This window comes from Schistocerca piceifrons, chromosome 11 (assembly GCF_021461385.2).
Source record: "Schistocerca piceifrons isolate TAMUIC-IGC-003096 chromosome 11, iqSchPice1.1, whole genome shotgun sequence".
Lineage (NCBI taxonomy): Eukaryota > Metazoa > Arthropoda > Insecta > Orthoptera > Acrididae > Schistocerca > Schistocerca piceifrons.
The window spans coordinates 32,097,979-32,117,093 of record NC_060148.1 but is presented as its reverse complement, the minus strand read 5'-3'; the positions used below and the strand labels follow the sequence as shown (position 1 = coordinate 32,117,093).

The 19,115-nt window shown below is 43.1% G+C and overlaps 1 protein-coding gene across 1 annotated transcript in view; it reads left to right on the top strand.

Annotated features, from left to right (window-relative positions):
* Window positions 1-1,238: 1,238 nt before the first annotated feature.
* LOC124720045 (histidine-rich glycoprotein-like) overlaps window positions 1,239-19,115 on the top strand; it is a 211,618-nt gene continuing 193,741 nt past the window's right edge. The window contains exon 1 of the mRNA XM_047245303.1: window positions 1,239-2,545. The gene's annotated coding sequence lies outside the window, so the exon portion shown is untranslated. The remainder of the gene's footprint in view (window positions 2,546-19,115) is intronic.

Genomic DNA, 19,115 nt, shown 5'->3' with positions numbered 1-19,115 from the left:
CTTCAGAAACGCTTTCCTTCCCATTGCTAGTCTACATTTTATATCCTCTCTACTTCGACCATCATCAGTTATTTTGCTCCCCAAACAGCAAAACTCCTTTACTACTTTAAGTGTCTCATTTCCTAATCAAATTCCGTCAGCATCACCCGACTTAATTCGACTACATTCCATTATCCTCGTTTTGCTTTTGTTGATGTTCATCTTATATCCTCCTTTCAAGACACTGTCCATTCCGTTCAGCTGCTCTTCCAGGTCCTTTGCTGTCTCTGACAGAATTACAATGTCATTGGCGAACCTCAAAGTTTTTATTTCTGCTCCATGGATTTTAATACCAACTCCGAATTTTTTTTTTTGTTTTCTTCACTGCTTGCTCAATATAGAGATTGAATAACATCGGGGAGAGGCTACAACCCTGTCTCACTCCCTTCCCAACCACTGCTTCCCTTTGATGTTCCTAGACTCCTACAACTGCCATCTGGATTCTGTACAAATTGTAAATAGCTTTCGCTCCCTGTATTTTACCCCTGCCACCTTCAGAATTTGAAAGAGAGTATTCCAGTAAGATAAGTCGTAGGGTCAGTATTGCCTCACGTGTTCCGATATTTCTACGTATTTCCTTATGGGTGAAACAAAAATAAATAAACTGTGTCTTGCATAAGGCGAAAATTCTATGCAGGTTTTCTTTGCGAGCACGGAAAGAAGATTGTTTAATTCCATACAATTTGTGCATTAATTTCCGACTTCGGTGCGTCGGCAGGCGCCGGTTAACAGACGCCAGAGACTATTTCTGGACTGCGAAACCGTTAGTAAAAAAACAGAAGACGGTTCGCACTTCTGGTGAATGGAGCGCTAGGAGTTGAAAGAGACTCATCGGCGAGGCGGAGGGGGAGGAGCTGAGAAAAAACGAAAGAGCGTTACGCGACTGTTTGGTTGAGAACGAACGGACGCTTGCCTCCCGCGACGATATGCGGCGATGTCTCCGCAGAGCGCGGTGGTGGGGGAAGCGGCGAGCTGTATGGCCGTCTGGCGCCTCCGCTGGGGAGTGGTGGGGGCAGCGGCCAGCCAATAGCATACGAGCGTCGCGGGCCCGCTCTCCTCGCAGGCGTTGAATGGGGCAGCGCGGAAGCTGCGAGACGCGCGCGAGATGGGGCAATTCCGATGCTCTGGCGTGGGTGGGGGCAGAGGGGTGGGTGTAGGGGGATGGAGGCAGGCGTTCGAGACGTCACTGCCGTCGAAAGCCCAGGCAGTGCGGGAAAACCGGCCCAGTTTCGCTGCCGATGACTCTTCCAATCTCGCGAGTTTCTTCGCCAAATTGAACACGACGCTTCGACAATGTGACCACGCGTATGGCGCGAAAAATTTGTTGTTATTATTTTTTTTTTAATTTTCCTTTGCTCTTTATTAAACCTTCATTTTTATTCTTATCATAATACCCTGCCTGCTTCGTCGATTAGCTGTTTTTCGTTTCGCGGATTGCATAGCAATTCGATTTTTTAATTTTTTTTTTTTGTCAGCGTATATTTTCTTCAGTGCTTATTTTGCGCGCAGCTCAAGTGTAACTGTGTACAGAGATGTGTTTTGCTGGATGCCGTGTTCGATCCCTTCTCTAGACTGCCTCTGAAACTGAACAAATGGTCAAACTATTGCGACCCCAGGGCAAATAAAGTGTGATGCGAAGACAACAGTGGTGCTTCGAGAATTATTACAGGGCGATCTTCAAGATGCAGCGTAACACCTAGCGGGTGAAGGAACATTGCTCAGTGTGTAAATAGACTGACATATTCGTGTGTTCCTCAGAGCTACGAGCATCAGCTGTGTGGTTAATAATTCTCTGGACCTGTTTTTCCATTACAATCTGTTGAGCGAATCTTCCAGCGTAGTTCATCAAAACGCAAGGACTTCAGCATACTCTAGTGAAACGGATCTTTCTGGGTTACGTGCGTGATTTGCTTCCACGGAGGACATCTGTACCGATTTCTAGAGAACGAGCTGTGTTTCTAGAAGGCTGTGACTTACCTAGATATCTATATTATGCTCTAAACTGTTGACACAACTGCTACGCTACAGTAACAGAATTTTTGTGAGGGGACAATGAGGACCTGCCAACTAATTGTTCGAAAAAAGTGTCTTTTTTAGATTTCCAGCTTTACCTACGTTTTCGACGTTTTTCCTCTTCGCCAAGAAGACAGTCAAAGCAAAAATAATTGTAGTGTCTTGTCACGGTAAAATGTTAATACTTGACAGTTACCACAAGTAAAAAGTTTGAATATTTAGTTATCGAACATAGACGCCGATAGTTGATGTTGGTCTGTGAAAATCAACAACGATCTACATCCGTCGTCTACTGCTCGAACAGTAGTTGATTTTGATGTCTACTTCCTGTTAAGAGCAAGATATTTCAGCTCGGTCACAGAGGACAATACTGTTGCAGTGATACCATTGTTGGAGGCAGGTGACGTGTTTTTAAGAATCGAGAAGTCCCTTGGAAGCGGCTAAAAGACAAAGAACACAGATTTGGCAACTGCAGACAGAAGACAATTTGAAGGTAAGTAAGAGAAAATATTATGTATTCTGTATTTAATTTTTTTTAAATTTTTGTTTTGAATCTTCAGTCTTCTGGCTGGTTCGGTGCGGCCCGCCACAAATTCCTCTCTTGTACCAACCTCTTCATCCCACAGTAGCGTTGGTACCCTACGTCTTCAGTTATTTTTTGGATGTATTCCACTCTCTCTCTTCTCCGCCTGGTTTTTACCTTCGGCATCTCCCTCTACTACCATGGAAGTTATTCCCTGATGTCTTGCCATATTTTATTTTATCACTATGTCGCTTCTTCTTGTCCATGTCTTCTAATCGTCCTTTTCTTCGCCGATTTTGCGGAGAACCTCTCAATTTCTTGTAAGTCCGCCTAATTCTCGACATCTTTCTGTAGCAGCGCGTGTCAAACTCCGCATGTTCTCTTCTACTCCAGTTTCTGGTTTTCCCACAATCCTTGATTAACTACCATACAGTTGTCCTCCAAATGTGCTATATTATAAGAAGTATCTTCCTCAGATTAAGGCCGATGTTGAATGTGCTAGTCCGCTTTATGTGTCCTCCTTGCTTCGTATGCAGTGTGTTACTTTGCTGCTAAAGTAGTGGAATCCCTCAATTCATCTACTTCGACGTTTCCAATTTTGATGTTATGTTTATCGCTAATCGCCTTTCTGCCACTCCTCAATAGTTTGGTCTTTCTTCACTTTACTCTCATTCCATATTCTATACTCATTAGACACTTAATTGCATTCAACACGTCCGGTAATCCTCGTCCAGTTTCAGTGATGATAGTAATGATATCGTTTCACCCTGAATATTAATTCCACCCTTGAACATTTCTTTTGTTTCTGTCATTGCTTTTTCAGTGTATAGACACAGTAGTAGAGGACAAAGACTACATCTGTCTCTTACACCCTTCGTTCTTGATCTTACACACTTAATGTTCCCTCTTGCTTGTTGTACGCATTGTGTATTTCTTGCTTTCCGTACACCTTTATCCTACTTTCCTTTTTCGATGTCATCCGTCAGTCCCACCTGATGCGGATCCCACACCGCACAGCAGTACTGCAGAATAGGGCGGACAAGCGTGGTGTAAGCAGTCTCTGTAGTAGGCCTATTGCACCTTCCAAGTGTTCTGCCAGTGAATCGCAGTCTTTGGTTTGCTCTACCCACAATATTATCTATTTGATCGTTCCAATTTAGGTTATTTGTGATTGTAATCCCTAAGTATTTAGTTGAATTTACAGCCCTCACGTTTGTATGACTTATCGCGTAATCGGAATTTAGCGGATTTCTTTTAGTACTTATGTGAATAACATAACACTTTTCTTTATTCAGGGTCAATTGCCACTTTTCGCACCATACAGATATCGTATCTAAATCATGTTGCAAGTCGTTTTGATCATCTGATGACTTTACAAGAAGATAAATGACAGCATCATCTGCAAACAATCTAAGACGGCTCCTCAGATTGTCTCCTATGTCGTTAACATACATCAGGAATAATAGAGGGCCTACAACACTTCCTTGGGGAACGCCGGATATAACTTCTGTTTTACTCGATGACTTTCCGTCTGTTACTACTAACTGTGACCTTTCTGACAGGAAATCACGAATCCAGTCGCACAACCGAGGCGATACTCCGTAGGCACGCAGTTTGGTTAGAAGACGCTTGTGAGGAACGGTGTCGAAAGCCTTCTGGAAATCTAAAAATATGGAATCAATTTGACATCCCCTGTCGATAGCACTTACTACTTCAAGAATATAAAGAGCTTGTTGTGTTAACTGAATCCGTGCTGACTATGTGTCAATAAATCGTTTTTTTCGAGATACTTCATAATGTTCGAATACAGTATATGTTCCAAAACCCTACAGCAAATCGACGTTAGTGATATAGGTCTGTAATTCAGCGGATTACTCCTACTTACCTTTTTGGGTATTGGTGTGACTTGAGCAATTTTCCAGTCTTTAGGTGCGGATCGTTCTGTGAGCGAGTGGTCGGATATAATTGCTAAATATGGAGCTATTTTATGAGGAATACTCTGAGAGGAACCTGACTGTTATACAATCTGGACCGGACGCCTTGCCTTTCTTAAGTCATTTAAGCTGCTTTGCTACACTGAGTATATTTACTTCTATGTTTCTCATCTTGGCAATTCTTCTTGATTGGACTTCAGGAATATTTTCTGCGACATCTTTGGTGAAGGAGTTTCAGAAAACCGTGTTTGATAACTCTGCTTTAGTGGCACTGTCATCAGTGACTTTACCGTTGTTATCGCGCAGTGAAGATATTGATTGCGTCTTGCCCCAGGTGTGCTTAACGTATGACCAGAATCTCTTTGGGTTTTCCGCCAGATTTCGAGACAGAATTATTATTTGAGTTCTGTGTAATACAAACGGTATGGACTAAATTCAAGCGATTTAAGCTTCTAAACTTTTTATAGTGTACAAAGAAATGATGGCTTAGTTAATTTAGTGTTATAAACCCTTTGTGGCTACGCGTGAGGATACATCGCGCGGTAGCGACTTAAAGACTTCGCAGTGCGACGGACTGACATGACAAGGGGCCGGGGTTCGATTCCCGCCTGGGCCGGAGATTTTCTCGGCTCAGGTACTGGGTGCTGTGTTGCCTCCATCCTCATCTCATCCCCATCGACACGCAAGTCGCCGAAGTGCCGTCGACTCAAAACCCTTGCACGAGGCGAACGAGACGCCCTAACCGCACGGCATTTCATTTCATTTCACTGACGAGAGCGTCAGTGAAAAGTCTCACTGTCAGAATTTGCAAAGTGTCGATTTCGCCGCTAGGAGCGAGTTAAGTCATTTCCCTGTAAGCAGACTGACGATTCTTTGCCTCTCTGTTGAGTCTGAGGTATACTGAAGTGCTGGTGTATGAAGTGCTGAGCTGAGTTCCTGTAACTGGCTCATGAGCAAATAGAGATCTCGACTACTGTTCTACATCTACGTGGTTACTCTGCAATTCACACTTAAGTGCCTGGCAGAGGGTTCATCGAACCATTTTAATACTACTTCTCTACCATTCCACTCTCGAATGGCGCGTGGAAAAAAGGACCTAAATCTTTCCGTTCGAGCTCTCTTATTTTATGTTATGATGATCATTTCCCCCTACGTAGGTTGATATCAACAATATATTTTCGCATTCGGAAGAGAAAGTTGGTGATTGAAATTTCGCAAATAGATCTCGCCGCATAGAAAACCGCCTTTGTTTCAGTGACTGCCACCACAACTCGCGTATCATATCAGTGACACTCTCACCCCTATTGCGCGATAACACGAAACGAGCTGCCCACAGCAATATTCCAGCAAAGGACGAACAAGTGTAATGTACGCTGTCTCTTTAGTGGGTTTGTCGCATCTTCGAAGTGTTCTGCCAACAAAGCGCAGTCTTTGTTTCGCCTTCCCCACAATATTATGCATGTGGTCTTTCCAATTTAAGTTGCTCGTAATTGTAATTCCTAGGTATTTAGTCGAATTGACAGCCCTTTGTACGATTTATCGTATACGCAAAATTTATCGGATTTCTTTTAGTGCCCATGTGGATGACCTCGCCCTTTTCTTTGTTCAGTGCTAATTGCCGCTTTTCGCACCATTCTCTCTAGATAATTTTGTAACTGGAATTGATCGTCTGATGATTTTACTAGACGGTAAATTACAGCAGCGTCATCTGCAAACAATCTAAGGGGGCTGCTCAGATTATCACCTAGATCATTTATGTAAATCAGGAACAGCAGAGGGCCTACGACATTAACTTGTGGAACGCCAGATATCACTCCTGTTCTACTCGATGATTTACCGTCTATCACTACGAACTCTGACCTCTCCGAGAGGAAATCACGAATCCAGTCACACAACTGAGACGATACTTCACATGCACGCAATTTGATTAATAGTCGCTTGTGAGGAACGGTATCAAAAGCATTCTGGAAATCCAGGAATATGGAATCGATCTGAGATCCCTTGTCGACAGCACTCATTACTTCATGGGAATAAAGAGCTAGTTGTGTTGCACAAGAACGATATTTTCTGAATCCGTGTTGGTTATGTATCAATAAGTCATCTTCTTCAACGTGATTCATAATGTTCGAGTACATGCTCCAAAATCCTACTGCAAATTGAGATCAGTGATATAGGTCTGTAATTCAATGGGTTATTCCCATTTCCTTTCTTGAATATTGGTGTGACCTGTGCTACTTTCCAGTCTTTAGGAACAGACCTTCCGTCGAGTGTGAGGTTGTATGTGATGGCTAAGAAAGGCGCTGTTGTGTCTGCATACTCTGAGAGGAACCTGATTGGTATACCATCTGGACCAGAAGTCTTGCCTTTCTTAAGTGATTTGAGTTGTTTCGCAACGCCTAAGATATCTACTTTTATGTTACTTATGCTAACAGCTGTTCTGGTTTCGAATTCTGGAATATTTATTTCGTCTCCTTTCGTGAAGGAATTACGGAAAACTGTATTTAGTAACTCCGCTTTAGTGGCTCCATCATCGGTAACATTTCCATCGCTATCGCTAAGTGACAGTATTGACTGTTTTTTGCCACTGGTGTACTTTACACACGACCAGAATCGCTTTGAGTTTTCCACCATATTTTGAGACAGTGTTTCGTTGTGGAAACTATTAAAAGCATCTCGCATTGACGTCCGCACTAAATTTCGAGCATCCGTGAAACTTAGCCAGTCTTGGGAATTTTGCGTTCTTCTTATCATTATTTGTTAAGTAATTGTTATTCTCTTATGTAGGTTACTAAATCACGGACTCGACAGTTTTTTACTACGACACTCTGTCGTACTGAAGTAGTTTCAGCTCAAGGGGTCTGCTGACGGTGTATCACGTCCAGAGTGTAGACAGAATTTCTACACCGAGATGTTAAATGTCACGGGATAGCGATACAGATGGCGATAGTATGGGGTACTCGAGGCATTATATTTGCAGAACTGTCATTTGCACTCAGATGATTCATGTGAAAAGATTTCCGACGAGATTAAGACCGCACATTAACAGACATTGAACGCAGAATAGACGCATGGGACGCTCCATTTCGGAAATCGTTACGGAATTCAACATTCCGATATCCACAGTATAAAGAGTATGCCGAGAAAACTAAATTTCGGGCGTTGCTTCTCACCACGGACAACGAAGTGGCCGATGGCTTCACTTAACGACCGAGAGCAGCGGCGTTTGCGTACAGTTGTCGGTGCTGACAGACAAGCAACACTGCCTGAAATAACCGCAGAAATCAGCGTGGGACGTACGACGAAGGTGTCTGGTAGGACAGTTGTTTTAATGGGCTGTGGCAGCAGACGACCGACTCGAGTGCCTTTTCTAACAGCACGACATCGCCTCCAGCGCCTCTCCTGACCATATTGGTTGGACCCTAGACGACTGGAAAACCTTGGCCTGGTCACGTGAGTCCGGATGTCAGTTGGTAAGAGCTGATGGTAGGGTTAGAGTGTGGCTCAGACCTGACGAAGCCATGGACTCGAATTGTCACCAAGGCACTGTGTAATGGTGTGGACAGTGGACAGTGTTTACATGCAATGGACTGTGTCCTCTGGTGCAACTGAGCCGATCACTGACTGGAAATGGTTATCTTCGACTACTTGGAGACCATTTGCAGCCATTCATAAAGTTCCCAAACAACGATGACATGTCAACGGGCCACAGTTGTTCGCGAGTAGTTTATAGCAATAAATAGTATGTCGAGTGTAGTTCTAGAAAAATCTGATAATGATATTTTCATGGATATTAATAAATGGTTTAAAGCCAACTCACTAACATTAAACTTCGAAAAGATACACTATATGCAGTTCAGAACCTGTAAGAGGTTTCCACCCAGCATATGCATAAAGTATGAAGAAGACCAGATAGAAGAGGTTGACAGTCTTAAATTACTCGGATTACAACTTGATAACAAATTCAGTTGGGACGAGCACACCACAGAATTGCAGAAACGCCTTAACAAATCTGTATTCGCAATTCGAGTGTTAGCAGACATAGGCAACATAAAAATGAAAAAGCTTGCATACTTTGCCTACTTTCATTCCATAATGTCACATGGTATAATATTTTGGGGTAACTCTTCAAGTCAAACAAAAGTTTTCAGAGTCCAAAAGCGTGTAATACGTATTATTTGTGGAATAAATTCACGGACGTCCTGTAGAAACCTCTTCAAGGAACTGGGTATACTAACTACTGCCTCTCAGTATATTTACTTATTAATGAAATTTGTCCTAAATAATATATCTCTTTTTCCAACAAACAGCCCAGTTCATACATACAATACCAGGAACAAAAATGATCTGCAAAAGGACTTAAAAGCACTTACTTTAGTTCAAAAAGTGGTCCACTACTCAGGAACACTCATCTTCAATAATTTGCCAGTAAACATAAAAAATTTAGTTACAAATAAAGATCAGTTTAAAAGGAGCCTGAAAGACTTACTACTGGCCAACTCCTTCCACTCCATTGACGAATTTTTTAACAGAAACAAATGATGTATTGTCTATATATTCATACTATTCTACTCCATTGACCAATTTTTTAAAAGAAACAAATGATGTATTGTATATATATTCATACTATTCTACTCCATTGACGAATTTTTTAATAGAAACAAATGATGTATTGTGTATATATTCATACTATTCTACTCTATTGACGAATTTTTTAATAGAAACAAATGATGTATTGTATATATATTCATACTATGCTACTCCATTGACGAATTTTTTAATAGAAACAAATGATGTATTGTATATATATTCATACTATTCTACTCTATTGACGAATTTTTTAATAGAAACAAATGATGTATTGTCTATATATTCATACTATTAGTATTGTTATTTCAGCTTTTTATTGAAAAAAATTGACATATTCCCCATCCGCGAGGATCTCCTCAGCACAGATCTATGGAACCAAAAATTTATGTAATCTAATCTATCATTGTGGACAGTTCGAGAGAATGATTTGGCCACCCAGATCGGCCGACATGAATCCCATCTAAAATTTATGGGACGTTATCGAGAGGTCCGGTCATACATAACATCCTGCACGGGTAACACTTTCGCAGTTGTGGACGGCTATAGAGGTCCATGCCACATCGAGTTGGCGCACTACTGCGAGCAAAAGGAAGTCCGACTCGACATTAGGAGGTATCACTTGACTTCTGTCACCTGGTGTGAGTACACAACTCCCATCCTCTGCACGGTGACCAGCGGTTCCCAACAGGTCAAAGCCGCAGTACCATATATCCAAGCGCTTTATGTACACTACTGGCCATTAAAATTGCTACACGAAGAAGAAATGCAGATGATAAACGGGTATTCATTGTACAAACATATTATACTAGAACTGACATGTGATTACATTTTCACGCAATTTGGGTGCATAGATCCTGAGAAATCAGTACCCAGAACAACCACCTCTGGCCGTAATAACGGCCTCGATACGCCTGGGCATTGAGTCAAACAGAGTTTGGATGGCGTCTACAGGTACAGCTGCCCATGCAGCATCAACACGATACCACAGTTCATCAAGAGTAGTGACTGGCGTATTGTGACGAGCCAGTTGCTCGGCCACTACTGACCAGACGTTTTTAATTGGTGAACGTGTTGGCCAGGGCAGCAGTCAAACATTTTCTGTATCCAGAAAGACCCGTACAGGACCTGCGACAAGCGATCGTGCATTATCCTGCTGAAATGTAGGGTTTCGCAGGGATCGAATGAAGGGTAGAGGCCGCGCGGGATTACCCGAGCGGTCTGGGGCGCTGCAGTCATGGACTGTGCGGCTGGTCCCAGCAGAGGTTCGAATCCTCCCTCGGGCATGGGTGTGTGTTTTTGTCCTTAGGATAATTTAGGTTAAGTAGTCTGTAAGCTTAAGGACTGATGACCTTAGCAGTTAAGTCTCATAAGATTTCACACACATTTGAACTTTTTTTATTTTTTTTATTTTTTTTATTTTTTTATTTTTATTTTTTATTATTATTTTTTTTATTAAGGGTAGAGCCACGGGTCGCAACACATCTGAAATGTAACATCCACTGTTCAAAGTGCCGTCAACGCGAACAAGAGGTGACCGAGACGTGCAACCAATGGCACCCCACGCAATCACGCCAGGTGATACGCCAGTATGGCGATGACGAATACACTCTTCCAATGTGCGTTGACCGCGATGTCGCCAAACACGGATGCGACCATCGTGATGCTGTAAACAGAACCTGGATTCACCCAAAAAATTACGTTTTGCCGTTCATGCACCCAGGTTCGTCGTCGAGTACACCATCGCAGGCGCTCCTGTCTGTGATGCAGCGTCAAGGGTAACCGAACTCGTGGTCTCCGAGCTGATAGTCCGTCTGCTGCAGACGTCGTCGAACTGTTCGTGCAGATGGTTGTTGTCTTGCAATCGTCCCATCTGTTGACTCGGGGATCGAGACGTGGCTGCACGATCCGTTACAGCCGTGCGGATAAGATGGCTGTCAACTCGACTGCTAGTGATACGAGGCCGTTGGGTCCAGCACGGCGTTCCGTATTACCCTCCTGAACCCAACGATACCATATTCTGCTAACAGTCATTGGATCTCGACCGACGAGAGTATCAATGTCGCGATACGATAAACCGCATTCGCGATAGGCTACAATCCGACCTTTATCAAAGTCGGAAACGTGATGGTACGCATTTCTCCTTCTTACACGAGGCATCACAACAACGTTTCACCAGGCAACGCCGGTCAACAGCTGTTTGTGTATGAGAAATTAGTTGGAAACTTTCCACATGTCAGCACGTTGTATGTGTCGCCACCGGCGCCAACCTTGTGTGAATGCTCTAAAAAGCTAATCATTTGCATATCGCAGCATCTTCTTCCTGTCGGTTAAATTTTGCGTCGTAGCACGTCATCTTCGTGGTGCAGCAACTTTAATGGCCAGTAGTGTAACGAGAGCTGCACCAAGGCGGCCGGACCTGCCCCGCAAGGGGCCTCCCGGCCAATCACGCCAAACACTCTTTTCCATTTGATTTCCATCTGTTTAAAGTTTGTGAATGAATATTGCCGTCACGACATTTCCTCCCTTTTTTAAATATGCGTCCACTGTTTGACCCATTTCGAGCAAAAGAGGTCGATAAATATGCAAAACTAAAAACTCAAATAACTGTGTTGTACGTACTATTATAGAAAACCACGTCGTGCCGGCCGTAAAGGGCGAGCGGTTCTAGACGCTTCAGTCTGGAATCGCGCGACCGCTACGGTCGCAGGTTCGAATCCTGCCTCGGGCATTGATGTGTGTGATGTCCTTAGGTTAGTCACGTTTAAGTAGTTCTAAGTTCTAGCGAACTGATGACCACAGCAGTTAAGTCCCATAGTGCTCAGAGCCATTTAAAACCATTTTTGAAAACCACGTTGTAAACAAAGGAACAAACACAAAGCGTCTAGAACCGCGCGGCCACACTGGCCGGCGGAACAAACAAAGATAATCTTTCTGACAGGCTTCTAGACTCATCTGCAGTTCATTTCGATTGTGTGAACGAAAAACTAACACACAAAAGATTTCCAGCGTAGAGAAGGTGTGGATCAGAGCACAGAAAGAGGGTGCGTGGCAGGTGCAGACCCCCAAACAAACTTTTTTTAAAACGTGTTTCTAGCCAGAATTCGATTGTTAAACGTGGCGATGTTGTTGTTAAGGAATCAATCTAATAAATTACTCAAAAAAGAATTCGTATTGTACCGCAATTTTGCCCTACGTATGCTCCTTTTTTTCACCAGTCTTTTTAATGGTTGGATTTCTCCCTTGTGCCGACCTCTTCATGTAAGAGTAGCACTTATTCACTTGTTATATTTTCGCTGTATTAATATCCGTTTTCCAGTACTGTTTTTACCTCTGCAGCTGCCTCTAGTCCCATGGAAGTTGTTGCCTGATGCCTCAACAGATGTCTTACTAGCCTGCCCTTTCTTCTCGTCAGTGTTTCTCATATACAGGGTGTTACAAAAAGGTCGGGCAAACTTTCAGGAAACATTCCTCACACACAAAGAAAGAAAATATGTTATGTGGACATGTGTCCGGAAACCCTTACTTTTCATGTTAGAGCTCATTTTATTACTTCTCTTCAAATTACATTAATCATGGAATGGAAACACACAGCAACAGAACGTACCAGCGTGACTTAAAACACTTTGTTACAGGAAATGTTCAAAATGTCCTCCGTTAGCGAGGATACGTGCATCCACCCTCCGTCGCATGGAATCCCTGATGCGTTGATGCAGCCCTGGAGAATGGCGTATTGTATCACAGCCGTCCACAATACGAGCACGAAGAGTCTCTACATTTGGTACCGGGGCTGCGTAGACAAGAGCTTTCAAATGCCCCCATAAATGAAAGTCAAGAGGGTTGAGGTCAGCAGAGCGTGGAGGCCACGGAATTGGTCCGCCTCTACCAATCCATCGGTCACCGAATCTGTTGTTGAGAAGCGTACGAACACTTCGACTGAAATGTGCAGGAGCTCCATCGTGCATGAACCACATGTTCTGCCGTACTTGTAAAGGCACATGTTATAGCAGCACAGGTAGAGTATCCCGTATGAAATCATGATAACGTGCTCCATTGAGCGTAGGTGGAAGAAGATGGGGTCCGATCGAGACATCACCAACAATGCCTGCCCAAACGTTCACAGAAAATCTGTGTCGATGACTTGATTGCACAATTGCGTGCGGATTCTCTTCAGCCCACACATGTTGATTGTGAAAATTTACAATTTGATCAAGTTGGAATGAAGCCTCATCCGCAAAGAGAACATTTGCACTGAAATGAGGATTGACACATTGTTGGATGAACCATTCGCAGAAGTGTACCCGTGGAGGCCAATCAGCTGCTGATAGTGCCTGCACACGCTGTACACGGTACGGAAACAACTGGTTCTCCCGTAGCACTCTCCGTACAGTGACGTGGTCAACGTTACCTTGTACAGCAGCAACTTCTCTGACGCTGACATTAGGGTTATCGTCAACTGCACGAAGAATTGCCTCGTCCATTGCAGGTGTCCTCGTCGTTCTAGGTCTTCCCCAGTCGCGAGTCAAAGGCTGCAATGTTCCGTGCTCCCTAAGACGCCGATCAATTGCTTCGAACGTCTTCCTGTCGGGACACCTTCGTTCTGGAAATCTGTCTCGATACGAACGCACCGCGCCACGGCTATTGCCCCGTGCTAATCCGTGCATCAAATGGGCATCTGCCAACTCCGCATTTGTAAACATTGCACTGGCTGCAAAACCACGTTAGTGATGAACACTAACCTGTTGATGCTACGTACTGATGTGCTTGATGCTAGTACTGTAGAGCAATGAGTCGCATGTCAACACAAGCACCGAAGTCAACATTACCGTCCTTCAATTGGGCCAACTGGCGGTGAATCGAGGAAGTACAGTTCATACTGACGAAACTAAAATGAGCTCTAACATGGAAATTAAGCGTTTCCGGACACATGTCCACATAACATATTTTCTTCCGTTGTGTGTGAGGAATGTTTCCTGAAAGTTTGGCCGTACCTTTTTGTAACACCCTGTATGTCTCCCAGTCTGTTTTCCTGGGATTTCTATAAGTCATGGTCCGTCTGATTCCCATTTCAACCTTGAATTTAATGTACATGTGGTCCGATGAGGATGGCTCCAACACCACATGCCATTGTTCGACATAGCTACCCATCGTCATGGAGCCAAATGTTATGTCAATTACTTCTTCCCTTCTGCCATTCCTGAATGTAGGTTCATTGCCCCTATTCAGGACCTCTAAGTTGTTAGCTAAGAGTAATTCAAGAAGGTACTCATCTCTACTGTTGGTGTCCTTGCTTCCCCACTCTAGGTTGTGGGCATTGGCGTCGCACGCCACCAGCAGTTGGCCACCTTGCCGATGGAAAGTCTCTACCAGTCTCCTCACCTCCAAGGAAGGGGGAGAACTGTCTTCGTAAAGTATGCTGAGGCCAAAATAATTTCCCTTGTGATACCTTCGTCACATTGCTGCATTTTGATGGTCACTAAGTCCCTAGAGCAGCTAACCAGCTGACTGTGATACTGGACCACCTATGTTTTCCATATCCAGTCCTCGAAGACAGCTTCAATTTACTCATTCCATCAATTCATTCTCTCTTCTGCGTTTAACAGTGCAATTCCTCTTTCACTTTTAATCTTTACTCCTTTGCTTTTAATATCACAGAAGGTTCCAGAATGAGATTTTCACTCTGCAGCGGAGTGTGCGCTGATATGAAACTTCCTAGCAGATTAAAACTGTGTGCCGGACCGAGACGATGTACTGGCAGAAGTAAAGCTGTGAGGACGGGGCGTGAGTCGTGCTTGGGTACTTGCCCGCGAAAGGCAAGGTCCCGTGTTCGAGTCTCGGTCAGGCACACAGTTTCAATCTGCCAGGAAGTTTCACAGAAGGTTGTTTTGAATTCTCTATGCTCAATCTGCCCTTCCGAATTTCATTGCTCTTTCTATTTGTTCACATTCTTCCTTCATTCATTTCGCTTTAGCTTCTCTGTACTTCCAATTTATTCCATTGGTAAGCGACATATTGCTATATGCTTGATATTCATTTCGGGTCTCCAGTCGGAAGATAACGTCGTCTTGAAATGGCCGTCATCTTCAGTTGAGTAAGCCGTCGCACTAACTCTGGGTTCAAATGGTTCAAATAGTTCAAATGACTCTGAGCACAATGCGACAACATCTCAGGTCACCAATCCCCTAGAACTTAGAACTACTTAAACCTAACTAACCTAAGGAGATCACACACATCCATGCCAGAGACAGGATTCGAATCTGCGACCGTAGCGGTCGTACGGTTCCAGACTGTAGCGCCTAGAACCGCTTGTTGAAACCAGCATCTAAGTCACTTGACTCGGTGTTGTTATTGTTGTGGTCTTCAGTCCTGAGACTGGTTTGATGCAGCTCTCCATGCTACTCTATCCTGTACAAGCTTCTTCATCTCCCAGTACCCACTGCAACCTACATCCTTCTCAATCTGCTTAGTGTATTGATCTCTTGGTCTACCTCTACGGTTTTTACCCTCCACGCTGCCCTCCAATGCTAAATTTGTGATCCCTTGATGCCTCAAAACATGTCCTACCAACCGATCCCTTGTTCTAGTCAAGTTGGGCCACAAACTTCTCTTCTCCCCAATCCTATTCAATACCTCCTCATTAGTTACGTGATCTACCCACCTTATCTTCAGCATTCTTCTGTAGCACCACATTTCGAAAGCTTCTATTCTCTTCTTCTCCAAACTGGTTATCGTCCATGTTTCACTTCCATACATGGCTACACTCCATACAAATACTTTCAAAAACGACTTCCTGACACTTAAATCTATACTCGATGTTAACAAATTTCTCTTCTTCAGAAACGCTTTCCTTGCCATTGCCAGTCTACATTTTATATCCTCTCTACTTCGACCATCATCAGTTATTTTGCTCCCCAAATAGCAAAACACCTTTACTACATTAAGCGTCTCATTTCCTAATCTAATTCCCTCAGCATCACCCGACTTAATTCGACTACATTCCATTATCCTCGTTTTGCTTTTGTTGATGTTCATCTTATACCCTCCTTTCAAGATACTGTCCATTCCGTTCAACTGCTCTTCCAAGTCCTTTGCTGTCTCTGACAGAATTACAATGTCATCGGCGAACCTCAGAGTTTTTATTTCTTCTCCATCGATTTTAATACCTACTCCAAATTTTTCTTTTGTTTCCTTTACTGCTTGCTCAATATACAGATTGAATAACATCGGGGACAGGCTACAACCCTGTCTCACTCCCTTCCCAACCACTGCTTCCCTTTCATGCCCCTCGACTCTTATAACTGCCACCTGGTTTCTGTACAAATTGTAAATAGCCTTTCGCTCCCTGTATCTTACTCCTGCCACCTTTAGAATTTGAAAGAGAGTATTCCAGTCAACATTGTCAAAAGCTTTCTCTAAGTCTACAAATGCTAGAAATGTAGGTTTGCCTTTCCTTAATCTTTCTTCTAAGATAAGTCGTAGGGTCAGGATTGCTCCCCGTGTTCCAATATTTCTACGGAATCCAAACTGATCTTCCCCGAGGTCGGCTTCTACCAGTTTTTCGATTCGTCTGTAAAGAATTCGCGTTAGTATTATGCATCCGTGACTTATTAAACTGATTGTTCGGAAATTTTCACATCTGTCTATTGTTTACTAATAAATGTACGTCAATAAGCTAGGAGTCCGCGTATCCCTGTTACAGCAAGAACTGAAGGGAGAACGATGCAAGTTAACGCTTGGTGATAACCACTTTGCTAACAAGACAGCATATACGTGACACAATAAAAGGTGTCCGATGTGTGTGCGTCGTACCGTTTCGTCACATATCGGATTTGTCCGGAACACTTCATATCGAATCCCTGTCTTTTCATTTCTGCGAACGGCACCGACCTAGCAGCTGTACTGTTAAAACTGCGAGGTGAAGCTAAACGTTGCAGTTTGTGTTGGTGGCGCCGAGCGCCGATTACGTCATTTCCCATCACAGCGTCTCCGCCCACAGCAACGACCAATCTCGTTAATTAGATTTTTGTTCATCATTTTCAGCAACTGCTTCATGAAGACTGCCGATGTGAAGACATAGCAAGCTAGTTGCGTTAAGATTCTTTTACAAAGCAACTGGTGTGCTATTTCTCCGCATCGATAATCTTGTTATTCCTTTCACACTGGCATCCCCCAATTCAGACTACATGAGGCAATACTGACCTTACGACTTATCTTACAAGAAACATTAAGGAAAGGCAAACCTACGTTTCTAGCATTTGTAGACTTTGAGAATGCTTTTAACAATGTTGACTGGAATACTCTCTTTCAAATTGTGAAGGTGGCAGGGGTAAAATACAAGGAGTGAAAGGCTATTTACAGTTTGTACAGAAACCAGATGGCAGTTATAAGAGTCGAGGGACAGTAAAGGGAAGCAATGGTTGGGAAGGGAGTGAGACGGGGTTGTAGCCTCTCCCCGATGTTATTCAATCTGTATATAGAGCAAGCAGTAAAGGAAACAAAACAAAAAAACGGAGTAGGTATTAAAAACCATGGAGAAGAAATAAAAACTTTGAGGTTCGCCGATGACATTGTAATTCTATCAGAGACAGCAAAGGACTTGGAAGAGCAGTTGAACGGAATGGACAGTGTCATGAAAGGAGGATATAAGATGAACATCAACAAAAGCAAAACGACGATAATGGAATGTAGTCGAATTAAGTCGGGTGATGCTGAGGGAATTAGGTTAGGAAATGAGACACGTAAAGTAGTAAAGGAGTTTTGCTATTTGTGGAGCAAAATAACTGATGGTGGTCGAAGTAGAGAAGATATAAAATGTAGACTGGCAATGGCAAGGAAAGCGTTTCTGAAGAAGAGAAATTTGTTAACATCGAGTATAGACTGAAGTGTCAGGAAGTCGTTTCTCAAAGTATTTGTATGGAGTGTAGCCATGTATGGAAATGAAACGTGAACGATAAATAATAGTTTGGACAAGAAGAGAATAGAAGCTTTCTAAATGTGGTGTTACAGAAGAATGCTGAAGATTAGGTGGGTAGATCATATAACTAATGAGGAGGTATTGAACTGAATTGGGGAGAAGAGGAGTTTGTGACACAACTTGACAAAAAGAAGGGACCGGTTAGTAGGACATGTTCTGAGGCATCAAGGGATCACAAATTTAGCATTGGAGGGAAGCGTGGAGGGTAAAAATCGTATAGGGAGACCAAGAGATGAATAAACTAAGCAGATTCAGAAGGAAGTAGGTTGCAGTAAGTACTGAGAGATGAAGAAGCTTGCATAGAATAGGGTAGCATGGAGGGCTGCATCAAACCAGTCTCAAGAGTGAAGACCACAAAAACAACAACTTCTTTATTCCATCTATATCTGCTTCACACAGTTAAGAGAGGGACTGGTCGTGGTGAAAGGTGAAAAAGTAACAAGGCTCCTTCACATAGTGAAAGTAAAATTATGATCTACTACAATTTCAAAAGAACAATTTCAAATATTACCGAAACGTCGAAAAAAATGTAATATAAAATATATCGGCACCTTATATTGCCATTTAGATATCGGTGTACCGGTATATCGGAAAAGAATAAGTCGCCTGTATTTATCAATACTATTTGGAAAAATATCGATATATCGATATTTTATCAACAGCCGTAATTTCTATCCGTCCAAAAGCTGCAAATTTAATTGTCAACAAGTGCAGGTCATCCTCTGAACCGTGTCTCGATATGATAACTATTCCACTGTTAGCACCAGCCATACAACCCGATTTCATCTGAGTCACTAAGTGACTAAACCGGAATCCGGCACCATTTGCAGGTTATCTATCTAACGACTTTCAGGGGAAACAAAAACATGATTTTTTCAGTATTTAGCGCCTTACTAGCCGAATTTAAAACGCTGTGTTGGTCTACGTTTTTAGAGGTATGAAAAAACTCCGTTGGAACAGACATCGGTAGACAAAATGGTCCGACCGACCGCCGTGTCATCCTCGTTTGTTAGACGACAGTGGATGCGTATATGGAGAGCGTATGGTA